This window comes from Natrix helvetica, assembly GCF_964273705.1.
Source record: "Natrix helvetica genome assembly, chromosome: 1".
NCBI classification, from domain to species: Eukaryota; Metazoa; Chordata; class Lepidosauria; order Squamata; family Natricidae; genus Natrix; species Natrix helvetica.
In genome coordinates, this window is record NC_138548.1 from 174,939,962 (window position 1) to 174,955,460 (window position 15,499).

General features: G+C 39.8%; 1 protein-coding gene across 9 annotated transcripts in view; it reads left to right on the top strand.

The window, feature by feature from the left end:
- MFSD6 (major facilitator superfamily domain containing 6) overlaps positions 1 to 15,499 on the top strand; it is a 46,158-nt gene that overhangs the window by 7,813 nt on the left and 22,846 nt on the right. The window lies entirely within an intron of this gene.

Genomic DNA, 15,499 nt, shown 5'->3' on the forward strand with positions numbered 1-15,499 from the left:
AGCATTTTCATTTTTACTGAATAAATAAAATAGTTGAGTTAAAAGAGAAACTTTTATTGCAGATATCCGGTTTGAGCAGACATGGGGAACAAAGCTTTAAAGCTAAACACCCCTCTAAACAATAATTTGATGTTAGCATCTCAGCCTTATTCATGCAGTGATGGTGAGGTACAACATCAAATATTTGAGAATTGCATTGCAGTTTTCATTGTGTTTTGTTGATGGTTTACTAGCTCCAGGATTTTGGACAGGCATCTTTTTCCAGCAGTATCTAGAAATATCAATCAAATCCTAAAGCATGTACCTTATGAGTGAGTTATGGCCAGTGGTGGGATTCAAATAATTTAACAACTGGTTCTCTGCCCTAATGATTTCTTCCAACAACCAGTTCACCAAACTGTTCTGAAAGTTAACAACTGGTTCTCCAGAAGGGGTGCAAACTGGCTGAATCCCACCACTGGTTATGGCCCTTCATCTGTCAAGCTACTTCTCTCTCTAGTTTAATTTTATTTCCTTTAGCTTCCAGTCAAACAGTGGCCCTTCATCTTTATATTTCTTAAGGCTATTTCTCTCTAGACTAATAAAAACACATTCATTGTTTCCATGTCCCAGTGTAATTTCCTTTAGCTTCTGGTCAAGCACCTTGCATTAAAGCAGTGCTTCCCAAATGTTTTCTTTCAATACCCAAACACACTTGTCAGAAAGTCCTTTTTACTCAGTGTAGGTAAAACACTTTAAATCAGTTTAAGTGTCTTTGTTGTGATTGGCTAACGGCACATGAACTCATTACCCCTCCCCCCAAAAAACACTTACCCAATTAATGTGAAGCACTACATTAAAGGGTAACAAACAAGGACCATCATTTTCCTTATAAAATACAGAAAAGAGGTCCTAGGGATGTTGCATAACCAGAATGCCTCCCTATATCAGTATATGCTCACACTGCTATTGAAATATGGAGATGGCTTTAATTGTACAGAAATGAGAGTGCTCTTTTGGCATTTGCTATTGCCATAGCCATAATAATTAGTTTCCCCAACGCTAATAGCAATAGCACTTGTTTATATACGTCTCCATAATGCTTTACAGCTCTCTGGGTGGTTTACAATGTCAGCATATTGCCCCCAACAATCTGGATCCTCATTTTACCAACCTGGGAAGGCTGAGTCAACTTTGAACTGGTCAGAATTGAATTGCTGGCAGTCCGCTGAATTGGTCTGTAATACTACATTCTAATGTCTGCACCACCACGGTTCTCTACTCCATAGATTTGAGAGGAACCTGATTGTAGACAAACACCAAATGGTTCTTTTGTCATACTGAACCACAAATTAACCAACCACTGTGTATCTTAATGTACTGCATAGACCCAGCATTGAATGCTAGTTTTTCTTTATGCAAATATGAAAAATTGGGCTAACTATAGCTAAAACATATTTACAGAAAGAACCTCTAGCGTAATCCATTTGACTTCCTGATTTTATTGTGGTAAAAATGAGAAGAAATAATAGTGAGGTTTCCCCCCAGCCATATATTCAAGTTTCATGTTGAGTAGTATGCTGTTGAAAGCTATTGTCTGGCAACAGAGAAGTTACTCATATTTTATATAATTTACATAGATGAATTGCAGTCATTCTCTGCTCACAAGGAACTTTTTTTCATTTATCCTATAATAGGGACATACATATAAGATCAGGGCTTCAGGAGCTTTGTGTTAATCACAGTTTAAATGACACCAGTTCAGTGGTTCATCTTAATTGTAGTTGTTGAGACAAATTACCTTTCAGAACTATAGTTTGTTTCCTCAAACTGTCAATTAGATTAACAAGAGACTGATAGATTCTGGAGACGAGAGCAAGCGTTCTTAATATCAAAACAATGACAGCTTCCAAACTGTCTACTATGTGTCTAAGTCTCGATTGTTCAATCTACTGTAATAAACAGTAGTTGGGTCTGTCCACTGCATTAAGATTGAATCTTAAATTGAACAAACTAATCCACAGGGAAGATTCACCCAAGGTCCTAAGATGCAGACATATGAGTTAGCACATTATGTGAATGAGACCATTGTTTTAATGTTATGGTTAAACAAGTTGAGAAAGAGTTCAGCTAACTTACCTGTTCCATTCTTTTATTTACTGTGAAACCTTTAATTAAAAGTTATTGAGAGCAAGTATATGCAATTAACTGAATGTCTGTTCTAAGAGAAATGATGAGAAACTTGTAATAAGCTTTTTATAAACCTCCTGTTTGGGATATTTAACAAACATAGGATTTGAAAGGATTGGTCAAAAATGGCATTTGAAATATGCATTTTGGTGCACTCAATGTCTGCTCCAGGATGTGGTTTACAATTAAATAGGGCTGTGTGCACTGTAAGAAGATTTGGAAGGGGAGGAGCCGAAGTCGCGATGAGACAACGTGCGATCTCAATGCTCTGAGATCGCAGTCGATACTTTTGCCGCTGTGTGGTCCAAACGGACCTAAACCATCCCACAGAGACGGTGAACAGGAAGAATACGTCTTCCTGATCTCAGGGTCATCGCAAAGACCCTGATTGATCCAAGAGAAGTTCTTGAAGCCGGTGACAAAAAATCCAGCCATTTGGCTGATGAAGTCATGGCGGCTCCAAAATGGAAGGATATGGAAAGAGAAAGTGTTTCCAGCTGGTGAGGAATTTTTACTGTTTTAAAAGTGACTGCCTATAAAAAACTTAATTTAAATTAATTTAAATTGGAGAACAGAAGAAATAAGCGGCGGAATTAAATTTGGAATGATTTTGGACAGTGGGTTATCTTACCTTTTAAACGCTATCTTCATGGATGGAATTTATGCAAGCCTTTTAAAACGAATGGATTAAGTTTTCTTCTATTTTTTTATTTATTTTACTATTCTTTGTAACCTATGGACTAAAATTCTCCTCTTTCATTACTGTGGGTGTTTTTCTAACTCATTTAAGAAATGGACTTTTTTAAAAGTTGAAATACAAAAAAGATACAAAAAGAAACAAAGAAAATTGCAACATTGTAACAATAACACCGCTACTCGAAGGCGGTAGGTTTGTGAATTGGAAATGAAACACTTTTATTTTTTTTCACTGATTATCCTGGCTTGGCACTTCAAGGTCCCACTGCTTGTTTATAGAGTGATAAGAAGAAAAGCACACAGATGTTCCTTTGAAGTATATTTTTAACCAGAGAAAGGTGAAAATGAAACGTTATTGTGAATCTCTGCTTAATCCTGTTAAAACCTTCTAAACCAGAGCAGCAGTGTTTGTTAGCTAGAGATAATGGCATAATCTCAACAGCAGAAAGAAGTTTTAAGCCTGCAAAAGATATTCTCAGAAATACAGAAATTATCAGATACACGTGAGAGGATAGAGAAGAAGTTGGAAGACTTAGTGCATCTAAGAGCAAAATATGATGAAGAAGTTGAAGATGTTTATCAAATGGAAAAAGTGGCGGTTAAAATCCTAAAAACCGAAGAGGAAAATGAATATAAAGAAATTAAAGTTGCTGATATTTATGGTGATTGGTTTGTCTCTGAAAAGGGAAAGAGTGGAATACTGAAAGAGGAATTAAATCAGTGCTTCTCAATTATTTTCTGTCATGCCCCCCCTAGGAAGAAGAAAACATTTCGCGCCCCCCGCGCGACTGTAAATAGAATCATTTGTCTATAAAATTGTTATAAGTACACCTCTGCATAACACTGTATCCTTATTAAACACCTCTTATTTTATACAATAAACATTTATCCATAAGTAATTCATCGCAATTCTGTGAGAAAATGATGAGAAATGCAGTAAATAGCTTATTTTTAAATTGGTGCTGTTCTGGGGACATAGATTGCAGGTGGCTTATCTGATAGTGATAGCTTTTCAATGACACTCTAGCAAGCCAGGCACAATATTTTAATCTATAAAACCCAGGCATTTCCAGATTAGGTCAAGTCATTTTATTCCCCTTCTAACTATTTTTAACATTTCTCGGTTTTAATTTCTAACATACTACACATCAGTGATATAACCCACACACATCAAAGCTTTTTGGTGTCCTCAATCACTTTTTAAAAATCAAAGAGACCCCCAGGCTAAAACCTTTGAGAACCGATCTAGTCCTATAATATGTAGAGACCCCAGTGGAAAAGCTGCCTCGCATTTCTGTTTCCCAGAAGCAAAGCCTTCCTCTGAGCGAGAGGCAACCACCCAGGCATGGCCCTCCTGGAAGAGAGGATGTGCCTTCGGCCAGAGGAAAAGCGAGGGTCGGGCCAGGCAGAAGCCAAACGGCACAGAGGCTGAGCAGGCAGGAGCCACACTGCCTCTACCTCTTCTTGCAGGCTATCGAGATCTGTCTGGGTCCGGCTCACCGCCACCACCTGGGCCTCCGCTTGGCTCAGCCGTACTGCCGCAGCCCTGCCGATCCCTGCAAAGGAGAGCACAACGTTGTTGCACCGGCACTAATTCGGCGGGGCTCGTCCCCGAAGTGCCAAGGTTGCTCCAGCGGCGCGGCCCCCGGGGATGCTACCTTTGCCTGCACCCGTCACCAAAGCGCGGTGGCCAAAGAAGTGCTCCATCTTCCGCGGCGGCTGAACTTCCAATCGGCGCTGGAGGCAGCGCTGGAAGGGAAGAGGCGGCTCGTGTCGACAGTGTTTGCCGAGGTCAAATGAGCCCCCCTTTACGGAGCCTTGCGCCCCCCCTGGGGGGCGCAGTCCACTATTTGAGAAGCACTGAATTAAATGGAGGGGAAATCTACCCCAGAGGACTGACACCACAAATGGCAGAAGATATGAGACTGTTTTGCTACTGGAACGATACAGGTTGATAGATGGAAGAGTATAATTAAAAACTAGTTAAACTTAGTGAAATTTAGTGACAATAGATATAGTTAAATAAATATTGATAATGATAATAATGTATACAATGTGTAGTGTTGTGATAAGTAATAATTGGATATGAACATTGAATGGTACCCATGAAAGGAAAATTAGAAATCCTTTTGGATTATATATAAAGATTAATAAAAAAGAACTAAGTTAGATACAGTTAAGTCTTGATATTAGGGGGAAAATGTTATGATGCAGGATATAGTTAAATAAAGGAGGGATAATGATAACGTATATACAGGTATAGGTACAACATAAGGAAACTCAATGTAAATTGTAAACAGTGATTTGAAAAGGAGGATTAGAAAACTTTGTTATTAAATATTATGGATGTTTAGCTAGAATAGGACATAAGGATTCAGTGTTATTGGAGGATTTTAGAAATAGTAACTGAAATGCCAGTATGTGGTTATGTATTAAATCTTGGTATATTTTATGATGAAGAACGTTTAAACAGTTATAGTCAAATGAAAATGGAAGTATGATGATGGTAACATGTATAAATATCTGAGTTAAAATACTTGAGTTAATATGAATTATGTTTGTTGACTGTGGAAGAGATGCATGTAAGCCTTTTTGTAACCAACTGATACACTTTCTACAGTATGTAAAGAAGGATGTGTTGTGTTTGTTTTGAAAATTTAAAAAAAAACTTTTATAAAAAAAAAGATTTGGAAGAAATGTGTTGTACTTGACCCAAGCGCCAGCCCTTTCGGCTCTTCGTTGAGGGACAAGACTGCTGTAATAAACAAGAGGTACTATGCTTCTGTGAGGTTTCAAGTATTTCTTCAAGCCATTGTCCAAGTATGTTCAGTCCCATTTATAAGGGCTGTTTATTATGAATAGTAGAAAGTGTTTCCTTTCTCCTTCCTAATACTGAAACTCAGGGTTGCATAGAGGACCAGTTGGTTATTATATGATGGCAGATTGTGCTCACCCAGTGCCCCTAATGCCTGATGCCTTTTAGTGTTGCTTAATGTATCCGAAGGCTGCCATGCTTCTAAATTGTAATTTAGATTCTTGGGACAACTGCTGCTAGCTTTAAGATAATGTATAACTCTCTTTTCTTAAAGTACTACCATGAGAAGGAAACTGATCAATTCCCATTTTTAAAACAATTAGTGGACTCATTCATATATTCTACTAAATCGGGATTCTGAACATGATCTTTTGACCAAGCTATAGAAGTCTGATTCATGTGTAACATAGTCATTATAGATTTGTCCATATATTACTGTTAAAACAAACCAGACCATGTGACGATTTATTACTGTAAACAATGCCATTGTAGGTTTGAGTAAGAAGTAGTTCAAGGTTAAAGCAACCTGTATATCAACAAGGCAATTCAGTACTTTGAATTGGCTTTTATTCGTGGTTTATTTACTTATTTTATAATATCTTCAGTGAGACTAAAACTTAGTCTTAAAACCTCCCCCGCCCTCCCAGAAGGCCTCCGGAGGCTTCAGGGACTGTCCGGAGGCTTTCCTGAAGCCTTCGGAACGCTTAAAACAACCCTCCGAGCAAACCGGAAGTGACTTCTGGGTTGCTTGGAGGGTGGTTTTAAGCACTCCGAAGGCGACAGGGAAGCCTCCGGACGGTCCCTGAAGCCTCCGGAGGCCTTCTGGGAGGGCGGGGGAGGCTCTTTTCGCCCTCCCCAGGCTCCTATAAAGCCTCTGGAGCCTGGGGAAGGCGAAAAATGGCTTTTAAAAAGGTGAACTCAGCTGGCCAGTGCACGCATGCGCGCTGGCCAGTTGACAGGGCAGCGCCTCGCGTGCCCTGACAAATGGCTCTGCGTGCCACCTGTGGCATGCGTGCCATAGGTTCGCCATCACTGTAATAGAACAACATCAGTGTTGGTGTAGTAGGGTCTAGCTGTGTCCTAATGTAGAAGTTGGCATTTTTATCTTGATTTTTCTTAGGGTGCTTCCTTAAAATGGAGATAGATAATGTACTCCAGTGGGGAGTCTACAGAAATACCAAAGAATATCTGTAGCTCAGGCTTGAACTGTGGAGTTCTTGGTGCTCTTTGTGCTTGGTTGTTTGAATGCAAACATTTCATTTGCATGCTCATCTAGAGTAACATCAGTATGTTTGCATCTAGTTGGGTAATGAAATGATTGTTACTATTGAGTTACTATGAGTTACTATTTTGGAAGAGGTATTGTGTGTTTTGAGGCCAGAGGGAATGATTCTTCAAAGACAGGCCTCTTCTACACATCCCCTCTAAAAACAAGGCACCTATCTCTTTGCATGCATTTACACCCGTTGATTCAAATATACGAGTGATACACTATTATTTAAAATTAGTGCAAGTTACGTCAGCTAATAAAACTTAAATTTAAAACTTACTGATGAATTGTTTAAAACAGGCAACAGTTGTAGCTTCTTGTTTGAATGCACATGTGTGACAATTCCTTTCTTCGGCAATTTAATCCTGTGTAGCAACTGTGGTTGTAATCCTATCTCCATTTTTATGGCAATAAACTTTAGGTTACAACATGGGAGTATATCTTCACAATGTGCATAAAGCCGCTCATCATATTTAAGCAATAAATTGGTTATTGAGATTCCCATTGGGCTTTCCCCTTTTTGTAATACACTGTCAAAGGTAATAATTGTCTTTTTCTACAACGTCTAACCAAATTACCTTTTCATCCTTCAGCAAGGATTCCATGGCTAAGGAAGGGTTACGTCTCAATAAGGGTCTGTGCAAAAGATCCCAGATCCAATATCCTTTCATTTCTAGATATGTCTTTCTAAAAATTTGATGAATCCCTTTTGGTATCAGAAAATACAGAGATAAATGGATTAATAATCTGATTCAAAACAATATAAGGCTAGTTTCTTATATTACTTTAGGTTTTGGCAAAATAAATGGTTTACCTTATTTTCTTCCCTGCCCAGTATTGTGTGTCTCTTCCATAGCAATTCTCATATCTAAATAGTTGATATTTGATGTTTTCATTTGAATAGCTTTTATTCCAGCTTGCAAATCAGGATTTTAAATGGTTAACTTCACTTCTTCCACTGTATAACTTCAGTAATAGCCAGTATGTAAAATAACATTTAAAACCTTACTGAACACTGTGGTCTTGGTTTAATTTTCTATTTAATTCTTCTAATTTTAATTTTTAAAATTAACATTTTATAGTTTTTAAAAAAACTTTGTATCATATTGCAAGCTGCACACATTTACTGTATTAGTGAGACAGGCAGCATAAAAATTCAATAAAGCAGTGAGGAGTAATAACATATTTGGACAAATGAAAATAAGTATAACCATACGTAAGTTTAAGATCCTTATAAACATGTAATGCTTAAGGAAAGAAATTGTTGTGGTGAATTCAGAAGACAGGACAGGTTATGTAAGTTGTTTCAGGTTCTCTTTTAAAATATAAGGCTCAGTAAATTATATTCAAGCAGCTATGCTCATTTTAAAAAAGTAATGTTTATTTTCACAGCTGTGTAGATGCATGTTGAAAATTATTTTTGGAAAAAAGTGGCTGACTGTTAACCATAGTCAAAGGAAAATAAAGAAGATAACGCTTAGTTTCTTGTGTGCGGTTAAAGGTGAGAAAAGAACATACCAGTTCTCAGGCATAAATAACATTCATCTTGTTGTTGTGCCTGAAGAGACTGGCTGAAGCTTCCAGGTCCCTTCAGACTAGTTCAACCAGTGACAACCAAAACAGCCTAAAACAGTTTGAGAGCATGATATATTCAAAAGAAAAATTCTTTAGGAGACCATAACCCTGCCATCAACTTGAGGGTACACACCCTGAAATCTCTTACATCATTGACAGAGGCAGATGGGGTAACCTGGTGAATTGTGACATAACAAAAGGATCACAGGGATGTCAAGTACTTGATTGGCAAATCACTAATTTCAGTCAGTGGGGGCCTGGAGGAGTCAGAGTTAAGGTAAATTTTCACAAATCACTTAAAATATGGATTGATGTATGTTGCTAGAAAGGTCTGCAAAACAGAGATAATTAACAGCTGGGGGTTTTATAATGTAAACCATTTTTTCCCCAGAGATTAAAAACAAAAACCGTATACATACATACATACATACATACATACATACATACACACACACACACACACACACACACACGGCTGCCAGTTACTGTAAACAGCAACTCTTAAATAATATTTGGCATTTAAAAAATAATAATAAAAAAAATCAATTTGCAATGAAATCATGCTGCAAATTTAGGCAAGACTGGATCGCTATGCTGTACTAGGCAGCCTTTTTTAATGTTTACAGTTAATTATAATAATTTCTGTTGAGGAAGCTAGCCAGCACATGAGCTTCTTTGAACTCTTTTCATTGGAGTAAACAAATCCTTGCAAGTCCTTGGAGCCACTCTCTGACATCACTTGGCCTTGTAAGGTGAAAAACTGCCATTGTGCATAGCAATGTTGCTGGTCCTCTTTCAAGAGCAAATATATCCCCTTCTATTGCTACTGTTTTCTCTTCTAGAAAACAGCTCCCATGAACTGCTAGCTTTATGGCACAACCTCTATGAATGGATGGATTTGAGTCAATTGATGTGTAGCTTCCTGGGTTCCAGCATGGTGGCAGCTCAAAAAAGCATATGGAGCTGAATCATCTGTTGGTACCATGTGGGGTGTGTTATTCATAAATATGGGGAACGTTTAGGAGATTTTGGCACCATGTGGTCTGTGTAGTTGCTGGAAAAGCTCTTGCCACCATTTTTTCTGAACTTACAAAACTAGCTAACATGCTGAGTACATACTGTAGTTAAAGCTGTTTTTTTGGTCTATGGGGATTGACGTTCAAATCAGTGGACTTGATGAAGGAAATATTCTTTGCCTGAGACGTCAGTGATGATGGGGAAGAATTTCACTAAGAAGGAAGCATTTTGAACAAGAGAGCAAGAAAATGTATAGCTAAGAAACAAATAGGAATGCTGACAAACAGGTTTCTAATTGTCTTCAGTGGTACATTATGACTGTGTTAGGCCTTGGGCACAATAAAAATTTAAGGGCCCCCAATATTAATTAATTTCCTCTAATAATGTATCACAAATAATATCTAAACAATTTACAATAAATGGTTGTCTGCCTTTTAATTGTAGTTTTTGTTCTTAATAAAATGTTAATGCCTTTACACACCATGGAGTTTATATTAAAAGATATGTCTTCCATAATTACAGAAGATGCAAGTCACAATAAATCATAGAAAAATAGAATTACATCACTTCACAGGTATAGATATTTGATATTTGGTATGTATACACATCATCATTGTTTTGTATTTAAACTCCCCTTTTTGAACTCACAAAATGGTATGGTCTGTTCTCCATAGTGAGGGGAGGAGTATCCAGAAGGGGTTGACCTCGTTCTCTCATTAGTTGAACTGAGTCTGATAAGCTCTTTAAGACACGCCCCTATTCCCAGGTATTCCCCACTTCCGACTCAGTTCCTCAACTGAACGGTTGTGTCATCCTGTGTTCCGGCAACCTTGCTATCACGATTTATGCAAGCCCTACTCAATCCTTTTTTGTGAGTACCTGACTAGCCAGAGAAGCCCAGACAGGGCAATGAGGCTCAGATCGCTGCTGAGGCTTCCCTTTTAAAGAAGGTCTTTCCCTTTAAGGAAAGTCGTCTTCTTTAAGGAAGGTCTTCCCCTTTAAGGAAGAGGAAGCAAAGCGATTGGAGAAGGGGGTGGCAAGGCTCTCAGCGAGCTGCTGATAACAGCAAGAGGCCACAGGAGAGAGCGCGGCAGCTCTTAGTAGCACAAGCCGCTTTTCAAAACCCTGATCGGCAGCTCTTAGTAGCACAAACCGGTTTTCAAAGCCCTGACTGGCAGGGCTGTTTGTATTTGCCGCACAGCACCATTTTGAAAAGAAGGGGAGAGTCCCCACATGACCCAAGATGGCCACCTGCAGCTTGGAGGACACAGGCAGGAATCAAGTCCTCACTTCTAAAGCCGGCAGCCCCACCGGAGGGGCAGAAGAGCCCCCAATTAGGTTAGACCTTACCCCTGAAGGTCCATCCAAGGTTGGGGGTGGCAAGGCAAAGAGCAAAACGAAGCACACCTCCTCCAGGGTGGCTAAAGAAGCAAGCTCTGGCTCCAAGCCTTCCAAACCTGCCTCTAAATATGAAATGCAGAGGCATAAAGCCCTAGGCGCATCTGCCATAAGGCCAACAGCAACAAGGCTCCCCCTGGACTGGAGCCTGATGTGATCACAGAGGAGGAAGGGACCCAGCAAGTGAGGATTCCCATTGATACCTCAGACATCTGGGGCTCTACCCAGGGATGGCAGTCACCCTCACGTGCTACAACATCGGGGCCACCCCTCGCTAAGGGGCATTCTCCTCAAGCCTCCCTTCCACCTCTGCAGGCATGGGGGTGGGACAGCCACCCAAGGCAGAACAGTAAAAAGATGTTATTTTGAGCTCCCCTCGAGTAAAGGACATTGAAGTTGAATCCCAAACACTCTTTGCATTCTAACTGAAAACAGCTGCCGGGATTTCCCCCACCCCCTCTTGGAGCAAAGAGAAACACCCCGTTTCACTGAGAAAGGCTGATTATCTCTCCTGAGATCAAGGACTCTGTTGTGATTAAGAAAATGTGTTAAAAAGGGGCCAAGAGGTGCATGAGAAATGCAGCGTCTACAACCTAGCTGATTCAATCTGCTCTGAAAAGCCTGTTTTTGTTTGTGGAAGAATGTGCTGGACTCTTGTTTCTTCTCTGATACACTGAGAAAGCAGATCCTGCAAAGTTAGAAAAGCAGGTTTCCTTTCTCTCCTTGTTTGAAAGCAAGATCGACCTTGCTTCCATCTAATTGAGCTCCAGGGGAAGGGACCCAGGAATCGCATGATAAAGCAACCTCACCCCTTCCCAACCTATGTAATCTGATCTGCTGTTGTTAAGGCTAAACACATGTGGCCTAACAAAGGAGAAACTTTTTTTTGAATTTTTAAAATTTTAATTAAAAAAAAAAAGAATCATCCTTCATTACATCTTGTAGAAAGCATGTCGATTGGTTACAGATAACTTTTGTGCATTTCTTCCACAGTCATTACTTATAGTTCATACTAGATTATACACTTTAAATCAAAAATCTTTGTATATCTTACTATCAATGTACCACAATTCTCATTTGACTACAATTATTTGAATGTGCTTTTACCTCAAATTATTCATACTTAAAGACACAACCACATAATGGCATTCATTAGCTATTTCAAAAATCTTCCAATAACATTACACTTTTATAACATATTCTAAGTAAAAGTCAATAAAATTTCTAAACCTTTTTCCCTCCCTTTTCCCCCCTAATTCGCTGTTTAGAGTTTGTATCCAAGTTGCTTTTACCAATACCAGATTGAAAATCATTTACTATTTATATCTCACCTCCTCTCGTCAAACCCAAAAAACAATACACCTTTATGACAAGGCCTAAATTAAAAGTTTGTTAATAAACTTTATAGCTCTTTTTCCCAGATCGCAATTTGCAATTTATATCCAAATTTCTTTTACTAGTTTGCCAGTACATATATATATCATTAAGCTACATCTATTATCATTTCATTATTGTTATTATAGTTAATTATTTGTTGACGAATAAACATTTAATAGCAATCTAAAACAATCTAAAAATTATTAAATTCCTACTTATTGATCAACCAAAATTAACTAATTTTTTATTATCAACTTTCATTGTCAACCTGTATCTTTCCAGTAACAAAACAGTCTTATCTCTCTTGCCCATTGTGGTGTCAGTCTTCTTTTTCTCTCCTTTATAAGATTTTTATAAACTTCTCTCCGCACTTGGTTGAAGAATCTCTCAAGTAATCTCGTTGCCTTCCAGTTGTTATTAAAATTAGCTTGTCTTTGGTTGTCAATCGTGCTTCTGAAAGAATTTCTCTTCTTAAATCCATCATCATTACCCTTTTTTCTTCTTCTATATCTTGGAATCTGGGGTAGAGCTCCAGTTCTTCATCTTCCAGCGAAGAACTTCAGAAGGAAATGCTGCGCATTCAGATGTTAAACAAAGAACGTAACAAGAAATTTCAAGCAGCAAAGACTTTATCCAAACCGCTCTGAAGGGGGAGACTGCACCGGACAGAAGTCTGACTCCGAAGTGTCTCATTGTTCGTATGCAACATTTCAGCAGGCACATGCAACTTCCTTTCACGTCTCAAAAAGGCCTCATCCCTCTATCCAAAACCAGCCCAATCTTGAGCAGGCACCAGCGTCTTGCAGCAATCTTCCCGTTACAGCCAAAGGTCACGGGTATCAGAAGCACAATGGAAGCTGAGATGGCCAAGGTAGGACTAGAAGTAGCAAGGAAAGAGAGGTGAAAGAAGAGGTGGCAGCTGCAGAAGCCGCCATGAGCTTATGTAACGCCAAAGCTCAGGCTGAACCTGACTTTCTTCAGTACCAGCGGGAAGCTATGGAGAAACTAATACGGGCCAAAGCTCTACAGGCAGAGGCAAATGGCATATCCCTCAACTTTGATCCTATAAAATTGGATGAAGAAAACTCAGACGTACATGTCAAAGCCTATGTAGATGGCCAACATGCGATACACAGAGACAATCACCACACCCACAAGCTAATGAGACAGCTGAGGCCCAAAGACTGGGGCTTTGGGCCGAAAGGAACCTGCTCTTGATAATCACAGAGCATATAGCGGGGGTGGACAACGTCAGGGCCAACTGACTCAGCCAGGCTGAGGTGGACAATTAGGATTGGCAGCTGCAGCCAGCCATCTTCAGGGAGATTGTGGACTGCTTCGGCCGCCTGGAGGTCGACCTATTCACCACCCCTCTCAACACTCAGCTCCCAAGGTTTTATTCCCGATACCCATCGCAGAACACGGAGGGAGTGGACACCCTCCACTGCCTGTGGCCCTGGGGGGTTCCTTTACGCCTTCCCACCCTTGCCATTGATTCCCAGGGTCATGCAGAAGATTCTGTGGGAGGGGATGGAGGTAATATTGATTGCCACACATTGGCCTCGGCGGCCCTAGTTTGCCGACCTCCGATCCCTGTTGGTGGAGAGGCTCTGGAGAATCCCTCAGGAAAGGATCTCCCTCAACCAGGGGTCACTGGAGCACCCGGACCCTCAGCGCTCCAGCTGACCGCCTGGCACTTGAACGGAGCGTCCTGAGGGAGGGAAACCTCTCCCCCCAGGGTCATACAGACTATCCAGGCAGCACGCAGGCTTTGTCCGCATCCCAGGCATCCCAGGGAGCGAGTTTGGCACAAGTTGGATGTAAGATGGGCTATACGCATATACAGGAAAAGGACAGCCTCCTTCCGCAAGTCCAAATCATTCTTTGTTTCCTTCCAGCCCGCTTCGGTGGGCAGGAAGGTTTCCTCCTCGACTATTGGATGTTGGCTGCGCACCTGCATAAAGCTGGCCTATGAACATCAGGCCCGGCCAGTTCCTCCTCACATCACCGCCCATTCCACCAGAATCCGCGTGACCATTGCTGCATGGGCAACACAGGCGCCCATCGAAAAAACATGCAGGGCAGCTTCTTGGACCTCGCCATCCCCATTTATTCCATAACTACAAATTGGACTCTTTTGCAGCTGTGGAGGCCTCCTTGGGAGGAGAGACATACATACACTAGAAAATGGACATTCATCTCAGGCCAGCTGCTTTTTGTTCTAAATGAATAAAGGGATGCTACCCGTTATTCTGTATTTTTTAAATCTTTGAATGATTGTACTCAACTAAAGGATTTCAGTACGTGCCTTTTTTGAAACATATGCCACCCCCAGTGTATGTTTCCTCTTCTTCATGAGCAAACAAACCATCTTGTGTATTTTTATCAATCTTTCCTCCAAATTTTACCCGTCCCCCCTCCCAAGCCTTCATTTATCTAATCTTTCTGTTTAATAGTTTATTAGTGTCAATTTGAGACTTTCATGTGTAGATGTTTATATTTTTTACTGTACGTTTAGTTGTTCATACTTAATCCTCACCAAAACTTTACTGAGAAAAAAAGGTTCCTCTTTTTTCTTTCGTTGTTGTTGAAAAAATACAGTCCAGTATCCAGTCTTTTGGAATAGAACTGAAAAAAACGATTAACATTGTCAACATTTTAATTATCACTGTGGCTACAATTAATAGGTAGCTTTAATACTAGTTTAAGTACTTGTTCAGTTTCTCTGTGCAGAATCCTTTACTTACACTAAACCAAAGTTTCAATGCACAGACAAATTTATGCAGCCTGTATTAATGCAGCTAAATAAATACAGGTTCTAAAAGGCAAATGTTACTTCCTTCTTCATTATGTAGGAAAATCTGGGAAAACTACAGGAATAATAAAAATCCAAACAGGGAATCTAGGAGAGTTTTTCAAACCAACACATTTTATTAAAAGGCATAAGCTTATGAGAGATACCTTAAACTGATCTAGCTCTCTTCTTATAATTCGTTCAATGAGAAATCATAAAGCCTCCTTCAGGTTGATCTGGATTTTTGGTAATTTCATGGACGGAGTTACGCTGATGTAAGAAGATTCCATATTTGCAGAATTTCTTTTCTTGTTTTTTTTTTTTGCTTGTTGTTTCTTTGCATGTCAGATGGTTGCAAAAGGTGATCAAATGACCCCGAGATGTGCAA